Source organism: Cebus imitator, unplaced genomic scaffold, assembly GCF_001604975.1.
Source record: "Cebus imitator isolate Cc_AM_T3 unplaced genomic scaffold, Cebus_imitator-1.0 Scaffold335, whole genome shotgun sequence".
Classification (NCBI taxonomy): Eukaryota; Metazoa; Chordata; class Mammalia; order Primates; family Cebidae; genus Cebus; species Cebus imitator.
The window spans coordinates 1,252,561-1,274,290 of NW_016107650.1; the positions used below are offsets into that span (position 1 = coordinate 1,252,561).

At 43.9% G+C, this 21,730-nt stretch overlaps 1 protein-coding gene and 1 long non-coding RNA gene across 2 annotated transcripts in view; one reads left to right on the forward strand and one right to left on the reverse strand.

Moving 5' to 3' along the window:
* Positions 1 to 21,730, forward strand: part of RIPOR2 (RHO family interacting cell polarization regulator 2) — a 234,457-nt gene that overhangs the window by 80,439 nt on the left and 132,288 nt on the right. The window lies entirely within an intron of this gene.
* Positions 12,265 to 21,084, reverse strand: LOC119467819. Its single transcript, XR_005196439.1, has 3 exons — positions 15,705 to 21,084; positions 13,183 to 13,347; positions 12,265 to 12,533 (listed from the first exon to the last, which is right to left on the reverse strand). It is a non-coding gene; the product is annotated as an uncharacterized LOC119467819 (long non-coding RNA).

The following is a 21,730-nucleotide window of genomic DNA, read 5'->3' on the forward strand; positions in this document are numbered from 1 at the left end:
TTATTCTCTCCTACCTCCGAACTCTCTCCTCCCCAAACCATAGTTTATGTCACAGGAAGAATAATCTTCCTAAAATAGCTTTTTACTTCTCTCTTCTGCCAGTCCTTGCATGGCCACCCAAACCCTGTAATTTTAAGTCCAAACAACTTGTTCAAGCAACAAAGCAGTAAACCGAAAAGAATCTCAGTGGCAAGATACCCTTACTTTCCGTACTCTGGTGGTCAAGGTCATCCCTACCCTATGCAATCACATCTCCCACCGCCACATTCCTCCACGAACCTCCACCTCAAGGCTAGTTAGCACAGTGGTGGAACTAGCCTGAGTATGAACTTGGCTGCGGCTTCTCGCTAGCTGGGAGACTTAGAGTGGCGTGCTTAGCCTCTGTGGACCGTACTTTCTTCATGTGTGTAATCAGAGTAATAAAAGTACCTGCCTTGGGTTAACGTTTAAAAATCACTTAGAATAACAACTGCACCCTAAAGTGAACATAAATAGGGATGTATGCTTCTGCTTAATTTTGCATGTTTATCCCTATGCTTACACATAAGTAGGGACTTTCTTACTTACTGCCCTATCCTCACTACCTGTGACAGCAGCCACCCCATAGACAAGGAAAGTGAAGCTTAGAGAGGTTCAGGGACTTGTCCCAGAGCACAGAGTTCCAGGCCACACGTTTGGCTTCATGGCCACGCTGCTGGGCACCACGTTACACTGCATCCATCAACCCCCTGGCTTTTCATACGCTAGGGACTTCATAAGTCTTGCTGAAATTGTTCACTAAAATAACTTGAACATGCTAGCACCAGTCCCTTTTCACGCACTGTTCCCCCAGCCTGGAATCCTCCCTTCACTAAAATATCCCCCCAGTTTCTTATCTAACTGCTGCATAGTGTTCTCTTCCTTCTCTGAATATTTATGGCAGTTTAACTGCCTATAAAACTCATTGGCACTGGTCATATCCTGTCTTGTAGTAACTTGTCTTTTTTATGTGGCTTGTTTTGCCAACAAGACTGTAAATCCACTGAGGATGGGTGGTGTTTGCCTTACGGTTCTTTGTGTTCTCGGCAGGGTCCAGTGTGGCACCTTGCCCAGAGCAGATTCTCCTCAGATGGTTGCTGACTGATAAATAGGAGCACAGGCAACTAGAAACGGACAAAGCAGCCCCTGATTCCCACCAACACCCCTTTTCCTGCTGCAGCAGGTTCCACCCTTCACTTGCATAGCTGGGGAGAATCTTGGGAATTGGAGATTAATAGCATGTGCTGTGGGTTGAATGTCTGTCCAAAATTCATGTTAAAGCCAGGCACAGTGGCTCACGCCTGCAATCCCAGCACTCTGGGAGGCTGAGGAGGGTAGATTACTTGAGCCCGGGGGTTCAAGACAAGCCTGGGCACCATGGAGAAACCTCATCTCTAAATGGAAAAATTAGCTGGGTGCGACGGGCACGCCTGTAGTCTCAGCTGCTTGGGAGGCTGAGTGGGAGGATCAGCTGCCCGCGGGGAGGTCAAGGCTGCAGTGAGCTGAGATTTCACCACTGCACTCCAGCCTGGGTGACAGAGTGAGGCCGGTCTCAAACGAAAACAAACAAAACAAAAGTTTCAAATTTTATGTTGATGCTTAATCCGCAGCGCAGCAGTGTGAGGAAGTGGGGCCTTTAGATGGTGATTAGGTGATTAGACCATGAGGGCGGGGCACTCAAGGAAGGGATTAATGCCTTATGAAAGGGATGGAGAGAATTAAATTGGCCCTTCCCTCTCTTCTCCAAGTGAGGACACAGCAATGAAGGCACCATCTTGGAAGCAGAGACCAGGCCCTCACAGACACCTAAACTGCTGGTGCCTTGACCTTGGACTTCCCAGCCTCCAGAACTGTGAGAAGCACATTTCTATATTTATATACTGCCCAGTCTCAGGATTTTGTTGTAGCAATACAAACAGACAACAACATGCAAGTCCCACACCTTTTTTGGTGCCTGCCATACCTGGCTCTTACAATGTAGAGGAAGTACCTAAAGATGAACTAACTGTATCTGCTTTTGGAGGTTCAAGAATGCCTAGAGGGACAATCTTCTTTTCTCCCTGAACTTGTAACAAATTTAGATTTAGAGAAGGAGGTAGACAAAAGAAAATGAAAACATCACCTGTATTAGGTTGGGCACAGTGGCTTACGCCTGTAATGCCAGTACTTTGGGAAGCTGAGGTGGGTGGATTACAAGGTCAGGAGTTCAAGACCACCCTGGCCAACACGGCAAAACCCCGTCTCTACTAAAAATACAAAAATTTAGCTGGGCATGGTGGCGTGCACCTGTAATCCCAGCTACTCGGGAGGCTGAGGCAGGAGAATTGCTTGAACCCGGGAGGCGGAGGGAGGTTGCAGTGAGCCGAGATCATGCCACTGCACTCCAACCTGGGCAACAGAGTGAGACTCCGTCTCAAAATAAAACAAAAATCACCACGTGTATTATAGGAAATTCAGACACATTTTTAATGTAGATAAAAGCCAGGCTGAAGAGTGTGGCTTAGGTCTGTCGGCCAAAAGATGGAGTGATATATACCCCGCAGAGTTAGTGTGTGTTTCCCACCAAGCCACAAGCAGCACAAGACAGACGCACACCTTCCCCGCAGAGTTTTGCCCCAACACAGTTTAGTGTGTGGAGAAACAGAGGACATGCCAGCAGCTGGCTACAAAGAGGAGGAAGAAAACAGAAAAAATAGAGGGGTGAGCTGGGGCATGGTCATGGCCTCCTTCCAAAATGTGCCAAGCAGCTAAGTTGCTGTTAGCTGAGGAGGATACGTGAGGGAGCGATGAGGACAGAAGCGTTTATCTAACGTGTGTTCCTCCATGTGGAAACATAAAATCAAGGAGACAGATTCCCCACAACAGCCTGCAGCTCCCTTTACCTACTGGGCTTAAGCACTACATCTGTGGTCAACCAGCAGCGAGGCCACCCTCCTGGGGAGAGAGGCCAGCAGTCTATTAAAGCAATTTTACCTACTTTCATGAGACTGTTTCTCCATTACCAGCCCCTTTTCCTGTGTGGATCCTCCTAGGACCTGTCATGGACATCACAGATTTTGCTCTGAGAAAATTCTGAAATGAGGGCCGGGCGCGGTGGCTCAAGCCTGTAATCCCAGCACTTTGGGAGGCCAAGGCGGGTGGATCACGAGGTCAAGAGATCGAGACCATCCTGGTCAACATGGTGAAACCCCGTCTCTACTAAAAATACAAAAAATTAGCTGGGCATGGTGGCACGTGCCTGTAATCCCAGCTACTCAGGAGGCTGAGGCAGGAGAATTGCCAGAACCCAGGAGGCAGAGGTTGCGGTGAGCCGAGATCACGCCATTGCACTCCAGGCTGGGTAACATGAGCGAAACTCTGTCTCAAAAAAAAAAAAAGAAAGAAAATTCTGAAATGAAACAGCACATTAATTACATTAACCCCAAGGCTATCAGTTAGGAGTTGAAATTTGTCCCCATAAAAGGATATGTCGAAGTGCTAACCTTCAATACCTCAGAACGTGACTTCATTTGGAAAAAGGATCGTTGCAGTTGTAATTAGTTAAAATGAAATATACTTGAATAGGGGCCCCTAAGAAGACACAGGGGGAATGCCACGTGAAGATGGAGGCCGAAGGGCCAGGCGCAGTGGCCCCTGACTGTAATCCCAGTAGTTTGTGAGATCAAAGCCGGAGCACGGCTTGAGCTCAGGGGTTCAAGGCTACGCTGAACTATGATTGGCCATTGCACTCCAGCCCGGGCAACAAAGTGAGACCGTCTCAAAAAAAAAAAAAAAAAAAAAAAAAAAATGGAGGTAGAGCTTGGAGTGGTGCATCTGCAAACCAAGGAATACCAAGCACTGATGGCCATTTCCAGAAGCTAAGACAGAGGAGGCATGGAAGGGATTTTCCCTCAGAGTCCTTGGACGATACCCGCCCTCCTGACACATTGATTCCAGACCTCCAGCCTCCAGAACTGTGAGAGAATTAATTTCTGTTGTTTTCAGCCACCCAGTTTGTGGTATTTTGTTACAATAGTCCTAGAAAATGAGTAAACCACTCTATATCCAAGAATGAAAATTCACGCTGTTTCTTACTCCAAATTATATGCAGACACATTTCCAATGGAGCTCATCAAGCATCAAAGAGATAACACATCATTAGGTGTTGATTAACTTCTCAGGAGTAATAATTAATTTTAATAGCAAAATTCTAAGAAATCTTTCATTTTTTCTAAGTGCTTACACATTCCCCTCCCATACTAAAATAAGGACTTAATGCAATGGGAAGTAACTAAGGAAAAGATGTGTTGAAGAAACAGAAAGGTGTTTATTTTGGTTTTCAGAAAGGTTTATTTTAACTTACATTTTAAATTTAAATTGGTTTTGCGAGAGGGCTAAAAATAAATCTAATGGATATTAATATTGTGCTAAATTAATTCTGAGCATCAGAATCCATCTATCCTTAGAGCATTTTGAATTAAGGTATATATGCAAATTCTGCTTTGCTCCTGTCAACATTATTTAGAAGATGCTCTAGTACTTATGACCATACCACACTATGATAACCATAGTTACCATTTAGGGTTCCATAGTGTTTCATGGGAAAACATAGTTTTTAAAATTCATTCTCTTGTTCTTAAGCACTGGGAGTTTTTTATTTTTGCCTAAATAATACATCTTTGTGTATAGTTTTGCTTCTCTTGGATTATGTCCTTAAGTGAATTTTCAAAAGACATTACTAGGTCAGATTATTAAGAGTATGTTACATGCACCATCATATACTCAAAAAAGACTGATCCACTTTACAATATCAACAACAGTGTTATCAGAAGGATTTGTAATGTTTACAATTTCACTGTTTAAAGGTTTTAAAGTTTCATTTGGCAAATGTACACTACTAAACATTATGCACTTTATCACAAACCATTTTTTAAAATTGGCATTATAATCAAATAACCTATGCAATTAAACTGCATTTGCTCTTGCCCCAGCACACAGTACCTTCTCACTCGCATCTGACACTCGGAAAAGTGTCGGAAAAGTGTCAGAAAAGTATCTGACACTTAAAGCTCTTGGAAAAATTATTTGCTTTTTTTTATGAGGCTTCCACTTTTCTTCTAGAGCTAAAATTCACCACACAGTTCTACTGTCACAAACTCTAAACCAGCAGGACTTGGGAAGAGAATGGCTGTTTTGTTTTGTTCTGTTTTTTTTGAGATGGAGTTTTGCTCTTGTTACCCACGCTGGAGTGCAATGGCATGACCTCGGCTCACCACAACCTCTGCCTCCTGGGTTCAAGCAATTCTCCTACCTCAGCTTCCCAAGTAGCCGGGATTACAGGCACGCGCCACCACACCCGGCTAGGGACTGACTATTTGACACTGAACTGAAGAAAAAGGAATAGTTTTCTTTGTCAGCAAAGAAACCCAGCTAAGTCCAACTCAATTTCATCTTTGGTACATACAGGGTTTCTGATGACCTACTTCTTCTGTTAAAATGAAAACAAAAGAATCTGAATTTAGCTCTTTCTTTCTTTTTTTTTTTTTGTGGGGAGTAATTTTGGAAAGAGAAAAGGTATAATGAATCAAATTTAACTTGTGCATGCCAAGACAATTCAATGAGGGAAGAACAGGATTTTCAACAAATGGCACTGAGACAACTAAATATCCACATGCAAAAGAATAAATTTGGACCTCTATCCTACACCATATATAAAAATTAACTCACAATGGATCATAGCCTAAATGTAAGAGCTGAAACTACAAAACTGCTAGAAGAAAACATGGGAGTAAATCTTCATGACCGGGACTGAGCAATGGTTTCTTATACGTGACACCAAAAGCCCAAGCAACAAAAATTTTTTAAATGAATCTCATAAAACTTAAGATTTTTGTGTGTCAAGGACTTAAGAAAATACAGCCCACAGAATGCAAGTAAATATTTGTAAATCATGTATCTGAGAAGGGGCATATATCCACAGTGTAGAAGGAACTCTCACAAACACAACCCAAGTTAAAAGTCGGGAAAGAATTTGTGTAGCTATTTATGCAAAGAAGGTGTACACATATCCAGTAAGCACTGCTCAACATCATAGTCACTGACGAAATGCAAACCAAAACCACAGTGAGATACCATGGCACACCCACTAGGACGGCTAAAATGAAAAGGACAGTAGCAAGTGTTAAAAAGGACACAGGGACACTGGAACCCTCACATATTGCTTGGGGGAATGTAAAACGGTATAGCCACTTTGGAAAACACGTCAATATGAAACTTGTATATGAATCCTCATAGCAGCTTTAGTTATAATAGCCAAAAGGTGGAAACCAAATGTCCATTAGCTGATGAACGCAAAAATTGTGCTCTATCCATATTATTATTTGGCTACTAAATGGAAGAAGTCCTATCACATGATATAAAATGAGAATGGGCCAGGCACGGTGGGTAACACCTATAATCCCAGCACTTTGGGATACCAAGGTGGAAGGATGGCTTGAGCCCAGGAGTTGGAGACCAGCCTGGTCAGCATGGGGAAACCCTGTCTCTACAAAAAATACAAAAATTAACCAGGTGTGGTGACATCTGCCTGGAGTCCCAGCTACTCAGAGGGCTGAAGCAGGAGGGTCACTTGAATCCAAGAGGCTGAGGCTGCAGTGAGCCCTGATCACACCACTGCACTCCAGCCCAATGACAGAGTGACACCCTGTCTCAAGAAAGTAAAATAAAAATAAAATGAGAATGGACCTGAAAACATTATGCTAAGTGAAAGAAGCTAGTCACAAAAGACAGCAGATTATATGATGTTATTTAGGTGATATAGCCAGACAAATTCAGAGACAGAAAGGACATTAATGGCTCCTTGGAGCTAGGGTTAATCAAGGTAACTGGAACGGGGGGTGACTGTGAAATGGGCACAGGGTTTCTTTTTGGGATGATGAAGATGTTCTAAAGATACATTGTGGTAATGCACAACTTTGAATGTTCTAAAAACCACTGAAGTGTACACTCTAAATGGGTTAATTTTATGGAATGTAAACTATATCTCAGTAAGCCTGTTTTTAAAAAAAGTATTTTAAGGGGCCGGCAGTGATGACTCATGCCTGTAATCCCAGCACTTGAGGAGGCCAAGGTGGGCAGGTCACCTGAGGTTGGGAATTTAAGAGCAGCCTGACCAACATGGAGAAACCCTGTATCTACTAAAAATACAAAATTACCTGGGCACTGTGGTGCATGCCTGTAGTCCCAGCTACTCGGGAGGGTGAAGCAGGAGAATCGCTTGAACCCGGGATGTGGAGGTTGTGGTTAATCGAGATCGTGCTATTTATTCAGCCAGGGCAACAAGAACGAAACTTTGTCTTGAGGAAAAAAAAAAAAAAAAAAAACAGCCAAAAAACGATTTTAATTATATGTAATCACAGCCCCGAAGATACTACTTTTAATATTTGCCATATTTATAAACTTTATCCACTGTCCTTAATGAGCGTTTTGTGGGTATGAAGGCAGAACTCACAGGAATGTTACCATTGGACTACAGGCAAACCATTCCTTCTCCTCTGTATTACATGGATATAAGTCTAATCAATCCACTATCCACACTGTTATCACTGCTTTATGCTACGGTTTGAATATTTGTCCCCTCCAAAACTCATATTGAAATTGAATACCCACTGTGGTCACATTGAGAGATGGTGCCTTTAAGAGGTGACAGTCACGAGGCTTCTGCCCTCATGAAAGGATGAATCCCCTCATGAATGAACGCATTAATTGGTTGTCATGGGAGTGGGGCTGGTGGCTACATAAGCAAAGGGAGGGAGACCTGCGCAAGCATGTTAGCCTGCTCAGCCCTCCTGCCCTCAACATCCTGCCCACTTTGGGACTCCGTAGAGTTCCCACCAGCAAGAAGGCGACCAGATGCAGCCCTTTGCCCTTGTACGTCTCAGCCACCGTAACTGCATGAAATACATCCCTTTGCTTTATAAATTACTCAGTTTAATGTACAATGTTATAAGCAACTGAAAACGGGCCAAGACAGCTTAGATGTTAATATGGAGACATTCGTCAAGCCAAGAGCCAGGTCACAATCACTGACTTTGCTCTTTTCACCTGTGGTCCAGTTAAGCTCCTCTAAATCACCTGAAGCCTGTTGTTTTCTTCACCCCATTTCTACTGACTTAATTAAAGCCAACATTATGTCTTGTGTAGATTGGTGCAAGAGCCACTTCCAACAGCGTACTCTGCCCACACTCTGGCCCTGTTGATATGTTGATATGAGTCCTCACACAGCAGCTAGAGTCATCTCTCTCCTGCTTACGACCCTTCAATATCTCCTCTTTTATTTGGACTACAGTTAAAATTCCTCGAGTGTCTCCCAAGGCTCAGGACGATGGGCTTCTGTTGATCCTTCCAACTCGAGGGCTTTCCGCCTCCCGCCCTCCCTCCCCAGCCAACCCTCTGTTTCAACTACCCTGCATTTCTTTCAGCCTCTAGCATACAACTCTCTCTCTCTAAGCCTTTGTACTACTGCTTTCTGGGGGTGAAAGACTTCTGCTGCTACCCCCACTCACCCTCACAGTCCTCCTCACCGCCTGTGTCCAGCCTACTCCTTCTCACTCCTTTTTTTGAGACAGCGTCTGGCTCTGTTGCCAAGCTGGAGTATAATGGCACAGTCTCAGCTCACTGCAGACTCCGCCTTCTGGGTTCAAGCGATTCTCCTGCCTCAGCCATTCAAGTAGCCAGGATTACAGGCACCTGCCACCACGCCCGGCTCCACGCCCAGCTAATTTTTTTTGTATTTTTAGTAGAGACAACGTTTCACCATGTTGGCCAGGCTGGTTTCGAACTCCTGACCTCAGGTGATCGGCTCACCTTGGCCCTTCCAAAGTGCTGGAATTATAGGCATGAGCCACCATGCCTGGCCCTCCTCCTCATTCTTTAGCAATCATTTGACTGTCACTCCTTCCAAAAATCTTTCCTGACTCCCATGGCGCTGTGAAATGCCCTTGCTAAGAGCCCACGGAACCCTGTACTTCCCCTATGTTAATGACACTCATTGCATAAAACTGGAATTGCCAGTTAACTTTTCCCAACCCCCCATTTACCAGCTAAGTAACTGGACAAGTTACTTAACCTCTCAGTGTTTTATTGCCTCATATGAAAAATGGGGATATAAATAGTACTTACATCATAGTCTTGCTATGAGGATTAAAGAATATTTGTAAATCACCAAGAGCAGTGCCTGGCACATTATCAGTGCAACTCAAGTGTTTCCTAAAAAGTGTTGTATACGTCTTTAGACAGTGAGTCCCAAGAGGGATTTTAAAAAATCTTACTCACTGTTATATCCTTTATAAATGCTACTGAATAAGTACGTCAATCAATCAAGCGATTATTCAAAGCTACCTTGAATTTTCAGGATCCAGGAGAAATGGTGGATAATAAATGAAATAAATTTTTACAGAAGTCAAGAGAAGACAGAAGCAGAAACAAAGTTAGCATTAAGTTAGTGGAGAAATGACAGGATGTTCCGTACAACTTGGATCATTTGTTAACCATGTGGGGAAAAACTGCAGTGAGAAGCCACTCACAGCATTAACAGAAGTAATTCCACATGCAACTAGTAGTCGACAAAGAAAATCTTAAAAAAAAAAAAAAAAAAAAAAAAAACAAGAAAACAAAACAATGTTTATCTGACGCTGAGCTGGAGTAGATATTTGCAAGCGGGGCACAGAGAGGAAGATTTATTGACATGGGAAGATGTTCTCTATAAACTGAGAGCTGTACAGACGAGTGATTAAAAATCCACCCTCTAGAGGCAGACTGCCTAGGTCCATGGCCCACCTCTACCACTTAGTAACTTTGAACAGGCCGGCCGGGCAGGTGCCTGTAATCCCAGCACTTTGGGAGGTTGAGGCAGGTGGATTGCCAGAGCTCAGGAGTCACGACCAGCCTGAGCACCACGGTGAAACCCGGTCTCCATTAAAACACAAAAAAAACAGCCGGGCGTAGCCGTGTGCACCTGTAGTCCAGCTACTCAGGAGGCTGAGGTAGGAGAATTGCTTAAACTCAGGAGGCAAAAGTTGTAGTGAGCCGAGATCGCGCCATTGCTCTCCAGCCTGGGCAACAGAGTGAGACTCTGTCTCCAAAAGAAAAACAAACTTCCGACAGATTACTTAGCTTCTTCAGGCCTCCTCTTCTAGAAAATGGGGATTATCATAACAACCACAACTACCTAGTGTGTCATGAGGATTAAATGAAATATTTGTATATCACAAATGATACAGAATGATACCTGACTGAACTTATTTTTATAAAATAAATTTATATAAAAATTATGTCAGCTCATCATATCTGAGAGCTAAGACGATAAGTATTTAAGTTGTTCTCCCTTTAAAAAAAAAGTCTAATGGTGCCACAATACACATATAGTGCTTTTAAAACAAGGAAAAATAGTTATTTTTAACCTAAAAAAAACATCTCAAAATCTCATTGCAGAATATTTGTAGTCATGCAAAAATATTTATGATCTATTGTAAGAAGGAAGAAGGTTTATGAAATAGTATGTGTAGAATAATTTCAGCTGTGTAAAAATACATCTTTAATATACTGAGACATACAATCATGTGGAAAAACCAAAGAATCTACAGTGCCAGTAGAAATTGTCTCTTAATGTTCAAGTTACATGTGATTTTTATTTTCTTCTTTGTGTCTTTTATATTTCCTAACATTTTTAATATGGATGTGATTAATTATAAAACCAGAGAAAAGCAGTAATTTTTTTTTATTATCATTTTTTTTTTGAGACAGTGTCTCGCTCTGTCACCCAGGCTGGAGTGTGGTGGCTGCAGTCCCGGCTCATTGCAACCGGGACTTCCCGGTTCAAGTAATTCTCCTGCCTCAGCCTCCCAAGTAGCTGGGACTACAGGTGCCCACCACCATATCCAGCTAATTTTTTTGTATTTCTAGTAGAGACAGGGTTTCAACATGTTGGCCAGGCTAGTTTCGAACTCCTGACCTCAAGTGGTCCACTGCCTCAGCCTCCCAAAGTGCTGGAATTACAGGCATGAACCACTGTGCCAGGCCTGTCATTTTTTTTTGAAGGAGCAGCATGGACCTTAGACAGGGTAAGACAAAGGTTTTCAGCTAAAACAGTGGGGAAGAAAAGAAAGTGCAGACTTAAACACAAAAGAGAAGAAAGTAAGAGCGTCACTCTTGATGGTCGATATTTTCTCTGAAATAGGAGGTGAGGTAGGGAGAATGGTTGAAGCTTTGAAATAGTGGTGGGGAATGAAAAAGGGCTAATTAGAGATTGCTTTTTTAAAATTGTGAGCATGGATGAAGGGCCTACTGTGTTGAAAGACCTAACTTAACATTGTTTGAGCTTTGAGCCTCTGTCCCCAGGGCTCAGAAGCCCGGTCTAGGAAATGGAGGCAGATGAATCCAAGGCTGATGAGAGGTCACAAAGGAAATACGCCACGCGCAGCAGAAGATCTGGAGTGTGGTCCAAAATATTAATAGTGCTTCTTTCTCACTCTTGGGACTATGGTTGAATTTTAACCTTCCTTTTTAAATCTTACATTACTTACTTTTTGCTTCATTTACAATAGACAGTTATTATAAATTGACAAGTTTTTTGACAAAAAAATTATTAAAATGTGAACAATACAAGCAAATATATAGAAATAAACTCTCCTCCCAAAATATCTAATCCAGAGATAACATCCTGGTTCACATTTTGGCCAACATCCTTTCCTCTGAGCACGTCTACACACTCAGTTCTGATCCGGTTCTACGGATCAGAATACAAACAGCCACAGCTTTGAATGTTTTTACTGAGTGCTCGTGTCTGTACATACCACATCAGGAAGAATACCGTAAGTGCTGCCCAGCCACCAAAATGTTCAAGACTCTCAAAGTCTTTCTCATTCTAAAGGGCATGAATTTCATTATCAATGCTAGGACTCTTGGGAATGAGAAAATGTTATTCATCCAATTTGGGCTGTTTATTTCTTTGCCACAAGAAGCCACCATTAACGACTGGGGCCTAAGGCTGAGTGAGGTGGGTCACACCTATAATCCCAGCACTTTAGGAGGCCAAGGCAGGAGGATCACTTGTGCTTAGGAGTTCGAGACCAGCTTGGGCAACATAATGAGATCGTGTCTCTACAAAAAATTCAAAAAGTTAGCTGGGGCGTGGTGACTGACCCATGCCTGTGGTCCCAGCGACTTGGGAGGCCGAGACAGGAGGAATGCTTAACCCTGAGAGGTTGAGGCTGCACTGGGCCATGATCACATCACTGCATCCAAGCTGAGCAACAGAGTGAGACCCTGTCTAAAAAAAGAGAGAGAGACTGGGTCTACACAGCTCACTAGGTGTGACTCCTGTGTTGTGGTGGCGGTCACTCGTCACCAGTCCTCACCTGCCCTGCTGTGCTTCTCATCTTGGGCTACGACGTTAGAGTTCTCCCTTCCCCAGTCAACATTCTGCCAAGGACGATAACTGCCAGGGTGTCTGCATCTGAAGACAATGACTACTGTAGCTAGAAGAGAAAATATTTGTGAATAGGGAGGGCCACATGCTAAGTGCAAACCAGTGTGCCTCTGAGCAGCCGCAGGCGCTTCTGTTGAGTCCGAGTTACCAGCCTGCTCTCAAGGTCATTTTATGTTAGGGCTCTGTTAGTCAGCTTGGGCTGCCGGAACAAAATAGCTCCGGTGGCTCCCGCAACAGAAATGTATTTCATCACGATTGTTGAGGCTAGAAGTCCACGATCATCAGTGGTCCAGCTGTAAAGAGAAAGCTTATCTTTCTTTCCCATGACTAGGTTCATTACTGAGGCTCCAATAATAAGGGAGAGATTAACAAGAGAAAAGCAGACAAGTTTAATGAACGTAAGTTTTATGTGACACGAGAGCCTTTAGAAATAAAAACTCAAATGGAGAAGCTTGTGTGTTTTTATGCTTAGGTTTGATGACGAGGAGACGGTCCTGCAGATGTATGATTGGACAAAGGGAACATCTAATGGTCATTAACTGGGGGAGCGTTTTGAGGACTGCCTGTTCTGATTCCTTGCTGTGTCCCGTGTCTTAAGAAATAAGGGCCTACCATTTCTCCAGGCATAGGGAAGGTACTTCTCAAATGAAAGCCTTGTGACCCACCTCAGGAGAAGGATGAGGGAAAGGGAGAGTTACCTTCCTGCTTCTCCTGTTTTCTCAAATGCCAAGGTACCACATTGTGCAGTAGCATGGCCTGAACCCCATCTCCGCTGGTTTGGTTTCTGGTGAGAGCTCTCTTCCGGCTTGCAGGAAGCTGCCTTCTCACTATGTCCTCACACGGTCTTTCTGTGGTGCAGACGCCTGGAGAGAGAAGGGGCTCTCCAGCATCTCTTCTGTAAGGCCACTAATCTTAGCAGATCAGGGCCCCACACTTATCACTTCGTTTAACCTTTAATTCATTTATTTATTTATGAGATGGAGTCTCACTCTGTGGCCAGGCTGGAGTGCCGTGGCACCATCTCGGCTCACTGCAACCTCCACCTCCCAGGTTCAAATGATTCTTTTGCCTCGGCCTCCTGAGTAGCTGGGACTACAAGTGTGCGCCCCCATGCCCAGCTAATTTTTGTATTTTTAGTAGAGACGGGGTTTCACCATGTTGGCCAGGATGGTCTGTCTTGACCTTGTGATCCACCCACTTTGGCCTCCCAAAGTGCTGGGATTATAGGCTTGATCCCCCGTGCCCAGCCTAACCTTAATTAATACTTCCTTACTCCAAATACAGCCACAATGGGAATCAGGACTTCCATATGTGAATTTCGGGGAGACAGATGCATTCAGTGCATAGCAGGGTCTCACTGTGCTTCCCACTAATTCTACGCCCAGCACTTTCTCCTACTGTATTATCACATCAACTGTATGTACTACTTTTTTACAAATGTATGTTTTTCTTTCTAGATTTAAAAAAGACGTTTGTAAAGCAGACAGCATACATTGTTTCTCTCTGTCTAGTGGTGTGCTGTCAGCACATACCTGCTCCTGAGAGCCAGTTGTTAGTTTGAGAAATGTTGTAAGCTGTTTGTTAAAAGTTATGACTTAAAATATGTAAGTGTGCCAGGAGCTAAATCACATTTAAAACAATGCTAATAAATACTCAAAACTCGTCAGCTCCTCATTACTGCATTGTATTATTTCTGTGCACTGGAGGTTATTCACATCGATTGCATCTGGTTGGGGGCAGTGGTGTGCTACTGCGCCTCTCTTCCCACGTTGCTTCGATGATGTCATGTTAGCAACTTGAAATCAGTCATGGTGGGAGTGTCAGCTCTATGAAAATCAATAAGCGCCGCAAATCAGCTCCCGTCTCAGAGCGAGTCGTTTAGTTTTTACCAGCATGCTACTCACGGTCTGTATCCCCAGCAGCCAGCATGACAGGATGCCCAGTAAATGCCGGCTGGCTGACTGCATGGATGATGGGAAAGGATAATAGAGACAGCAGAGGTCAGGAGCCAGGAATAGCAGCTGGCAGAGGATGTCGACGAGGTGGGGCATTCACTATTCTGCCCTTTACCTTGCGGCCTGCCCAGCCAACAACCTCCATTGTTCTGTTTCCTTCTTTTGTGGGTTTCTAACGTTGTGTTCTGACACATTGTGCAAAAGAGTGCAATATAGTACAGAAAAAATGTGGTCATCCTGTGTTGCCTCAGTGCATTTCAAAAGAGGTATACGTTTTACATTCTGGTTCATTCCGCTGGAGACGGTGGTGTGGCAATGTCCACTACAGAATACAGGAAGCCCACAGTTACCATTCACTACATATTTACAACTGCTGTGGATCCAGCGGAAGGTAAGCAGGGTGGGGTCCCCTTGTGGCAAGGTAGTCTTTACCGCAAGTTCCGTTCTCATATGCCCTCATCCCAGCATGTAGAAAGAAAGGGGAACTAAATATTGCTGCCAAAGCTGATTATTCTGTGAGTTAGGGACCAGTGAAAAAATACCACCCAGCAAATGCCAGAAGCAAGGTCTGGATTTTTTTGTTCTCACCAAATCTTTATAAACCCCAACCCGTAACAGTTTTCAATGTTCCCATGAAGTGTCTTACACAATTTTCTTTTAGCAAATGAAAACAGGAGAGAAACTAGGAAAAAGAAATACAGGCTGTGCACGGTGGCTCATGCCTGTAATCCCAGCACTTTGGGAGGCTGAGGTGGGCAGATCATGAGGTCAAGAAATCAAGACCATACTGGCCAACATGGTAAAACCCCATCTCTACTAAAAATACAAAAATTAGCTGGGCGTGGTGGCTCATGCCTGTAATCCCAGCTACCCAGGAGGCTGAGGCAAGAGAATCACTTGAACCCGAGAGGCGGAGGTTGCAGTGAGCCATCGCCACTGCACTCCAGCCTGGGAACACAGTGAGACTCTGTCTCAAAAAAAAAAAAAAACAACAACAACTAGAGTAGCAGAAGCCTGAGACAAAAGAGCTGTAAAGCAAGTGGTGGAGAAACATTTATTATTATAAGCACATTGCTTTGGAATTCTTTTCAAGCTGCTTTCAAAGGGATCCTTTTATGGAAGTCTTATCTTTGTCAATAAAATCTGAAGATGCCCTATGCCATTCGTTGGCAGACAACACCACGTAAAGACAGCGATTGAACTGCAAAACTCATGGATGAGCTGATTAATTGACATGAGAAAATGTCTGTTTGCCCCTCTCTTACCAAAACGTGGGAGCTGCAGCTCTTGGAAGACAGCACAAGTTCTCCTGAGCATAAAAACCGTAATCAGGCTGTGTGATGACGGTTCCTCTGCCTAATAGTGGGAGGTAAAACAAAGGTCACTGTACAGCAAAGGGGTGTTCCAATCATCCTGACAGCTGTGACCTGGTGACGACCCACCACTCTCTCAGGTGTCATTCTGCCGCTTCCATGTTGATACCAACTTCTAAAGTCTCTGATCGCTCTTGCCTAGAGAACTACTGGAAATCAATCAAATCATTCATTTAAAAAATGTCTGTGAAACACTGATTCCCATCAGGCCTCATGCGAAGGTCTTGGTTGACCTTTGTCTTCTAGGATATTGCAGTCTAGCAGGGCATGCTGCCTTCAAAACTAATACACAAGACCCAGATCCTATGGCTGCAAGTCTAATGCATGGACTGTGTTCTGTGGGACTGCAGAGGTCAGCAAAGAAAATGAAAGACTTGAGAAATCAGCAGCAACGCAGCAAACCCTTTGCGCCCAACCCCATCTACGTAGCCTGTTAGATAGCTGCACTTCAGGGCTTGTTTAAACGAATATATGTTCTTTTCTTTTAGATGGAACAGTTCAGCCTTCCCCGTAAGAACTTTCTGGCATGGGTTCCCACAAGTTTGACTCACTGGCTCTTTGAAAGTGTGTTCCCTTTCTCCGGAGACCCTGCCACGTTTCACGTGCCCTACTGCCCGTTCGCCTAGATTCCTTGTCCTTAATCTCCATATCAGTAAAGTGAGGACAGACACACTGAGTGCCATTTTACTTCGTAAGAAAAACAGAAGGATAAGCCACACATACTCCCAAGTGTCTTAGGGAAAATGTGGCTTTGTTGACATTAATATTGTCATCATAAAGTAAACCATGAGACCCCAGGATTGTGCAAGAGCATATGCAGAGCACAAATGTTTCCAAGGGTGAAGAAAGGATTGCTGAATAGGAGGGAGAAGGTGGATGAAAAGAGAAAGAATCTTGCATTTAAGACAAGTGTTACCAACCTTCTGCCCTCACGAAGTGATCTGGCCCAACAAGTACTCGACAGGATTATCATCATCAGATAATACCTACAATCAGCAATACCGTGTTACCCTTGCATGAAGTTTTTAATAAACTACCAGCTAATGAAAGAAATACTACTAGGGGCACTTCCAGGAACATTGGTACTCAGCACCCTAGGTCACAGTAGCACCGGGCATTTATACTACTCTGTAAATAGCAACGACTGAACCACGTGGATGCAACAGGCAGCTGGTGGCATTTGCAAAGTTTTTGACATTAGGTCATCTCTAGGATGAGCAGTAGATACAGTGAGAGCGGAGCTGCCCCTTCCCCTCTCTGCTTCCTCCACCACACCCACTCACAGTACTTAACAACTCTTCTATTGGGTGCCTTGTTGAAACTTTGGATGAAATTTCAGAAGAAAATAATTCACCCAGCATTCTAACATTTCTCCAAGGGCTGCCCCTTCCAGGGGGTGGGCTATAGCACCAGGGGCTCTCCCTGAGGGACAAGGAGATGGGCCCTCCTGAGCTCTTGCTAAACAGCTTCAGATCCCTGAGGGGCCGCCTCTTGACCTCAAGATGGTTAGTCAGCCCTGCACCCCATCGCCATCATGGGCTTCCATGATATGAAAAGATGGGAATCTAATACTTCTCCTGCTTTGGCCGCTGCCAGGTCCCCACTGGGAAAAGCACACTGGCATGCCTTTATTTCCCTCTGTCCATTTTCTCCAGGGTTGCTTACAGCCCCCAGAAAGCTGGCTCAACCTATTTCACAAAACCTGACCCTAAAGGTGTCCTGAAAAGCCCAGAGACCCTTCACATGCAGAGACTGAGAGACCAATCTGACTCTATTGCTCAGTTTGCAAGGATTTGGGTTCATAACCGTTGATGAGGTGATAAGTCTCTAAAATCTGCAGTAAAAACACCTTTTAAAGGCTTGAAACTTGTGATAGTTTCATGAGGTTTGAGTTCTGGGTTTTGCCTCTTCTTCTTCTTCTTTTTTTTTTTTTTTTTAGAGCTGGCTGCTTTCTGCTCCCCTCGCACTTGAAACTGTGCTGCTTAGATCTTGCTTTCTCCTCCTCTGGCCCCAGCGTGTTCTCTGGTCTACACCCTTGTTTGTAAGTCTTGGTTCACTGCCTTCAGCGCTGCTTGTGGTCTCAGAGAGGATGGGTGGCGCTTTTCAAACTGTTGTCACACCAAATACAGTTCTAAGAAAAGGGGAGAAGAAGGTCTTGTTTAAGGAAGAGAGAGCAGCAAGGATGTACAGAGATGAAATGAGCCCTGAATTTGTTTTGTACACCTCTCCGCTAAAGAGAAGTCAGGAACAAGGACAAGAGGGAGAGGGGTGGGGACAGGAGGAAAGGGGGCCAGTGCCGGCACTCAGGAGCTTGACCCTTTGGTCGTAACAGAGTTTCCCTGTGGTCAACCTGAACTGACGTTTAAAAGGCAAAAAAATGTCTGAAATAGCAGAGTGACTAATAACTAACAACTCCCATGAGCAATCATCTGACACAGACACAGAGCAGTGAGGGAGAGGATCTGGGCTCATCATCTTAACGCTCAGAGGTTCTCTCCATAGGCAGGTAATTCAGGGATTGCATCTGTTTTGAGGCCCAATGAAAGGATAGTTCATGAGTGCAGAATGTCTTCAGATGAGATTAATGCATAGATGGGGATATCTATTTGGAGGGTTGTTCAGTTATCACCTTTGAGGAGTCAAAGTTCTCCTGGCTATAAGTCTGCTGCTGAGACTACATAAGAATTGAAGCCTAATTCTTCATAGTCTGTGTATTCATAGCTTCAGTACCATTGGTGGCCAATTGCTTCGATGGTAAGAGAAGGGTTAATAACTTCATCTGTTATGCACAGAATACATAGGGATGGGAGGGCAATTAAAGGTAAGATAATTTATGGCAGGTAAAATAGTTCAGACAGTCCTGATTTCTTGGGCATCTATGGTGCTAGTATGAGTTAATTTTGTCGTGAGAATTAGGGAAATAATGTGTAGGACCAGGGAACTAATTAGGAAAATAATTATAGGAGACGGCCATGGAAAGTGAGCCGTTCTTCTGTAACAGCGGATGCAGCATCTTGAAGCCCTAACTGAACTGGATGAGCCATGAAGCTATACAGGATATAACCCGTAAATCAATAATCGAGGCAATGCCTTGATTTTCTTCTTCTTTCTTTCCTTCCCTTCCCTTCTCCTTTCCTTCCCTCTCCCTACTCTTTTCTTTTCCCTCCCCTTGCCCCTACTTTTCCCTTCTCCTCACCCCCCATTAGTTGGAAGAGAAGAAAAGGTAGCTTCCCTTTCTGAAGAAGATCAAGGCTGCTGATGAAACTGTAAGGAATCAGAGAAGAATCAGACCGTCTTCTGTCTCCACTGGTCCCATGTCAGGAAAACATGGGACCTTACTCCCTCCTGAGCAGGACTGTTCCAGGATTCAGTCCACAGGACATGTTGCCTTTTCTTTTATCCTGGGGTTTTGTTTTTACTGTTCCATTCTTTACTGTGATTTATTAACACACTTCAGACATTAAAGTAGGAAAGTGCATTCAGGGTTGAGCCTGCCAGTACACACAAGAGGAATGGTGATTTCTTCCTCTATAATCCTTCATTTCCTCCATCCAAATTGACCCAAATGCATGTAGTTCTTCCGGGATGCCTGACAGAACAGAGGTGAGCTCATCTCCAAAACCCGGGAGGGAGAGTTTAGGTGTGTTTCAGCCCTATGTGGGCCTACGCCTGTCCTGCAGCACTGGCAGCTCCCAGAGCCGAATTTGCGGAAGGGAACGCCGAAGGTTTGAATTGAGGAGTGTCCCTGGATATCCTCCCACAGAATCTTTAAAAAAACAGACACAATCTGGAAATATTTTCCTACCAAAAGAATATTCTGCTCCTCCTTCATGCTTCTCTTGCTTCCTCCTCTTTTCTTTCCTCTTTCTGTCTGTCACACAGTCTTCAAAAGATCTCTCTCTCGACATTGTTTTTCTGCCTTCTGTATAGTCAGAGGTCACTAAGACACAAACACTGAAGAGAAGCCACACCCGGAAGAGTTTTCAAAAACACTTGGCCAAAATCAACTTAACAAGTCCCGAATTCTAAATCCTTGTTTTATTCTTTCTCTGAGGACAAGAAATTCGGAGGCCAAAAAGAAACAGGTCAGGAGAGACTGGGTCCCAGCCCACAGAGCTAGTATATGCGAAGGGATAGCACTACGAGGCCTGCCTCCTGCAGGACCCAGAGCCCTTGGGCACCTATTCCTTTTGGCTCACCCAGGAATACCCTGACCCCAGTCCCTGCCCTACAGGTCCTGCTGAGGTCCTACTCTGCTCAATGTGAGATCTGCACCAGTGGTCTTTAACCATGTCTTTTTATTTTTTTGAGATGGACTCTTTCTCTGCTGCCCAGGCTGGAGTGCAATGGCACGATCTTCGCTTACTGCAAACTCTGCCTCCTGGGTTCCAGCGATTCTCCTGCCTCAGCCTCCCAAGTAGCTGAGATTACAGGTGCCTGCCACCATGCCCAGCTAATTTTTGTATTTTTAGTACAGACGGGGTTTCAACAGGCTAGCCAAGCTAGTTTTGAACACCCGATCTTAGGCAATCCACGTGCCTCAGCCTCCCAAAGTGCTGGGATTACAGGTATGAGCCACCAAGTCCGGCCAACTGTCTCATTTTTAAAGCCCAAAGTAGATTCTGAAAAACTACATACCCTCAAGCATTGGAAACCACTTATCATGTTTTAAAGGTTACAAAGGACGTACTTTATGGAGTAATATGTAGAGATACCACCGTTGTCCATGTACGAAACACATAAGCATTCTTGTTGAGATTTGGAAATTTACATTATTCCTTTTTCTTGTTGAATCCATATTTCCATTCCATTTCTCCCTCAGAATTTTATCCTAATTGTTAAGGCAACTTCTCAGATACATTCACAAAGTTTTATTTCAAACTTGTCACAAGAGAAAGACTCCTGAGAGAGCTATCATAAATATTATGCATTGATATAAACACTTAATTAAAAAACTCATTAAGTTACTAGACTTAAAAAAATTTTTTTAGTTCAAGACCATTAGATTCAACATAAGACCAAAAATTAGGCAGGTAAAATAAATCACCATTCCAGAAGGGCTCTAATAATCTCATTAAAATCAGACAATTGATAGGAATTTTTTAGGAATGCTAGATACATTTTATTAGGAATGCTAGATATATCCCAGGAGGCACTGATATACCACCATACCAAAGCGTTCTACTTTAGGCCGGGCACGGTGGCGCATGCCTGTAATTCCAGTACTTGGGGAGACCGAGGTGGGCGAATCATCTGTCGTTGGGAGTTAGAAACCAGCCTGGCCAACATGGGGAAACCCTGTTTCAAAAATACAAAAATTAGCCAGGTGTGGTCGCACATGTCTGTAATCCTAGCTATTCAGGATGCTGAGGCAAAAGAATTGCTTGAACCTGGCAGGCGGAGTTTGCAATAAGCCAAGATCGCGTCACTGCACTCTAACTTGGACCACAGAGCGAGAGTCCACCTCAAAAAAAAATTCTACTTTGGCACAGGTTTGGGGCAATATGCCTTCTCATAATGTTATTAATTATACTTGGAAGCCTTTTCTGAGTATTTTGTCATCTTTCTCTAGGAAAATAATATGTATATATTTTTTATTTTTCCGCAACTAAGTGGTTTTAAGTATTAAAAATTTTCTCCAGTTATCATTATAATTATTAATATACCAAATGATTGAAACAACATAACTATATTACACATTTTAATAAATAATTATCGGGCTGGGGACGGTGGCTCACCCCTATAATCCCAGCACTTTGGGAGGCTGAGGTGGGTAGATCACCTGAGGTCTAGAGTTTGAGACCAGCCTGGCCAACATGGTGAAACCTCATCACTACTAAAAATATAAAAATTGGGCCGGGCGCGGTGGCTCAAGCCTGTAATCCCAGCACTTTGGGAGGCCGAGGCGGGTGGATCAC